The 4,201-nt window shown below is 36.9% G+C and overlaps 1 pseudogene; it reads right to left on the bottom strand.

Annotated features, from left to right (window-relative positions):
* Positions 1–3,611: 3,611 nt before the first annotated feature.
* LOC113186214 (large ribosomal subunit protein eL33 pseudogene) lies at positions 3,612–3,933 on the bottom strand (annotated as a pseudogene).
* Positions 3,934–4,201: the final 268 nt, after the last annotated feature.

Below are 4,201 nucleotides of genomic sequence, written 5' to 3'. Positions count from 1 at the left end.
GCTTGGTTATTGGCTCTTAGAACTAGAGTGAGCTTGGACCCTGGAACTGTGAGTGGAGATGGCCCCAACACAGACCCAGGGCAAGTTCACATTAGGAACAGTGTTTGTCTAAGGAGTCAAAGGCCTTGTAGCTAGAGGAAGAGTCTGGATCTTAGTTGAAAGAAAAACAGTGCTGAAAGGCAGATTTAAAGATCAAGACAAGGCAGAAAATAGGAGTAGTCAGAAGCCGGAAAGATTAAGGGTGAGCTAGGATGTTATGGAAAAGTTTGTGACAAGCAAGTCATGATTAAAGCAATGGACTCTCTGTCCCAGGAGTATTTGGATTACCCACTAGGGGATGTTTGGCGCATTTGAGGCGGGTGTGGGTGGGAATGTTGCAGGTGGCAGTGGCAGCAGGTTAAAGGACTCAGAGAGCCCAGGCCTGGAAAGAAAGACAAATATATGGCATTAGGAATTTTCAGTTTCCCTGTAGTCTGTAAAAAATTCTCATCTGTCACAGGAAGAGGCAGTTTAACATGATCATATAAAGCACAGATTTTAGAATCAAATGAAATGTGACTCTGCGGAGCTCTGTGACATTGGGCAAGAAATTAATTTCTACATTTGTTCCAAATTTCATATCTGTAAATTTGGGATTATTTATACCACTGTGCTATTAGGAAAACTAAATAAGATGACAAATTTAAAGATCTGAAACTTGCACATTGTATTCCCCATATGAATGTTAGTCTGCTCTTATTACAAATATTTAGCTGAGTAATTATTTTCAGATAAGTGCTTTGTCTTGAAGTTAAGTTGCTTTCTGCCAGAAGAAGACTTTTTTTGAGGGGTGGAAACAAGAAGACCTTCAAAAAAAGTGATTTCATTATGTCATCTAAAAACAGTAATTCTACAATTCAATATGCTTTGGGGGCATCTGAAGGTCTTTTTAATTATGCTTATTCTGAATGATTGGCTTAGCATAGGTGCAAGTATAACTGACAATAAGAAGTATTTAAATAAATACATAAAAAGAGAATGAATTGTCACATAGTAGTAGTGAATGGAACAGCTAATGAAAACCACATTAAGTTGGCCAGATTTATTAAATAGAAAGGAAGATCTCATAGTAGAAAAAAATCATTGTTTATCTGAAATTCAAATATAACTGAGTATCCTGTATTTTGTCTGGCAAGTTTATACTTAGAGAAGAAGAAGGGAAAAAAAAAAGCCTAATGGAAAAAGCATGTGAAGTCATCAGTATTTACCTATGATAAGGAAGAAATGAGTTTTCTCATGAGACTATGTTGATAGATGTAAAGAAATCACAATACAGGTGTTTAAAAAAACAAAACAAAACTTATAAATAATCAAGAGGGATAAAGGCAAATCCCCTTTAAAAATACAGACTGGCTTTAAAAAATTGTGCTAGAATTAGAGATGTTATGACCTATCCCATCCTGTGTACATGTGGGTGTGTTTTGGGATAAACCCTAAAACAGCTTTCAAGTGTTTTCTATAACTTGTCCTTCTGTACTTGGAGGTCATCAGGGGTAAGTTGTTGCTATTGGCTACAAGCATGGCCTTACACTTTGGGTTTCATAGGGGATTCCTAACAGAATAATTACATTAAAAGTAAAATCCTTCCACAGTACCAAAACAGGAATTATTTTATTCCCTGCATGGAGAACTAGGTGTTTGATAATTTTCTCATATTAAGCAAACACTCCTATGTATATCCTACTGATCCTTCAATGCTCAATTCAGCAATTAACAAGAACAAAAAAAAAAAGCATTATTTGTGGCATTCCATGTCTTCCTTTAATAATATCATAAACTCCAGGAATATTGTCTAAATTGTCCATTTTTGGTCTATCTGCAGCTTAACATTCTCAAGTATTAATTGAACAAATGAAATTTTAGGACAAATAAATCATAAGTAGGTGTATCATAATCTACATTTTTTTTAATTTGACTTCTCATCAGTGTGATTTTCTGCTCTCTCCCATCACTTCTTAATATGTATTAAAGGATTAGTTGATGAAACCCTGGTGCCTCAGTTTCTCCATCTGTGGAAGGGAGATAACAGTGTTCCTGCCCCTTAGTGCTGTGAAGATTAAATGAATTTACATAGAGTGAAACAGTGGCATGTAGTAATGCTATCCATTATGATCATCATTAGCAGCAGCAGCAGCATTATTTATGATCGGACCTTTTTTTCAGAATTTCATACTGTCAATCTTTTGTCCCTCCAATTTCTCGGCCTCAGGATGGATGGGCTCCTCTATCCAGTTTTAGAAGCATCGCCTCTTCTGTAAGAAAGTAGTCCAGAAATTTTCCTTAAAAAGCTAAATCTCAACCACCTTCTATGTTTTGTTATCTTCCCTCTTGCTTTTCTTCTCCTGAATGTGGATAGTTGACCCCTGGTTTCCTGTGCCATAGATTCTATCCACGTGCCCCTTTCATTCTGAAAGATTATTGTGATGCCATTTTCTTACCTCATTTTAATCAAACTGCCTCCCTTGAAAATGGAGAATGATCCTACAAACTGGCTGTTAAAGGACAGATCTGTTCCACACAGAATAATGTATGTTACAGTATGTTGACTATTTAACAGCTATGTTAGAACTCTCTATACCACCTATTGCTTAAATAGACTCTGATTAGCATATGCACATTAAAGCTTTAGGGAATGTTGTGGCTTTAATATCTAGTATACTAAGCTAGTTAATGCTCTTTCTGTCTATACAATTCTCTCTCAAGTTCTTAGACTAGAATTATAGTAGTGATTTTAATTAAAGTAAACCTTCCTCAGCAATATTAATCTGCATTTATTACATGAAGTTTTTTATAATCTCCTTCCTCCATGTTGCCAAAATTGCCTTCCTGAATGATCTTGCATACTGGTTAACAATGGACTATTTCTGTTTTCATTGGCCTGCCTTCCTTCCTTCCTTCCTTCCTTACTTCCTTCCTTCCTGGCACTGTTTTATTCTGAAGTAGAGTCATGTAGCATTAGGTTGTCATTTTCATCTTGGATTACAACGAGTCAAGTAGTACATACCGAAATCATTTATCCAGTCACAAATCCCAAGAATAGTTCATCCCAACCCATCTGAAAGCACTAACAAATATCAATATAATTTCCACTGAAATTATTCCCAATTCCATTTTCACTCATAAGCTACCCAGCCAATCTACACTGAACTAGTATAAACTATTACAAACCTTTTCTTTCCAGTAATGCTAGAGATTAAATACATAGTCTCATGCTTTCATGCACTCTACTACTGAGCTACATTCCCAGCTCCTTTGAGAGAAAATTTTATGCTTCTTTCACTTAATCTAATGAGCAAATCATCTTACCACTTTCCTCAAAGAATATTTATTTCCTCCAAAATGCCTATTAAAACACTCATATCTGTTACTTTCTAAATTTCTGTAACTTCCCCATACTGTCGATTACATACAGCCCTCTGACTTCCTTGTACTTTGAAGATGCTGGACAACCTTTAACATTTTAAGAATATAGCAGCAGATCAATTGAAGACAGTTAAGTTTTTGAGCCACTAAAAAAAAAAAAAAAAAAAAAAAAAACGAGCACAAATCATCTTTATTTATTTTCCATTAGTTTAAGTCCTTGAGGGGTAAGGCATCACACAGATTCTGTGTCCAGCGACCTTAGCAGAAAAGTTGCTTTAGAATTTGGTCTGAACCATGCCACTGTTTCCATGAGTTTGAGTTACCTTTCCCCAGATTACTCTAGTTTGGGTTGGTTTGCCACCAGGAGTAACTTTGTACACATATGCACATCTCTTGCTCAAGTAGAACTCGATTTCATCTCTGACATAAACACCTTCAATTTCTAGAAGAGCTGTGTGTGCCCTCTGGTTCAAGAAAATCCACCTGCTGACAGCCAGCAAAAATGGCTTTGCTCCACAGCCTTTCAGACATATTTGCATTTTAGAAGTCCTGTTCCCAGCAAGCCTAATTTAGAAGTCCTGTTCCACAGCGTCCATCCACCAGGCATTAGGAGCTCAGCACAATCAGTCCCATGTCTACTCCATCCCGTCCTCCCTCGTCCCGGAATCCATAGAAATCATTGGCTGGCAGAGTCTTCAAGCCAAACAGGCATCTTGCTGAGGTGTATAGATAAACCCAACTCAGTTATTTGCCTCCAGATTTCAGCAGCCAGGGCTTTGCTGTTCACTGGGCTTTCTTA

This window comes from Urocitellus parryii, chromosome 1, assembly GCF_045843805.1.
Source record: "Urocitellus parryii isolate mUroPar1 chromosome 1, mUroPar1.hap1, whole genome shotgun sequence".
NCBI lineage: Eukaryota > Metazoa > Chordata > Mammalia > Rodentia > Sciuridae > Urocitellus > Urocitellus parryii.
The sequence above is the reverse complement of the archived record's forward strand: the minus strand, read 5'-3'. Positions and strand labels throughout refer to the sequence as shown.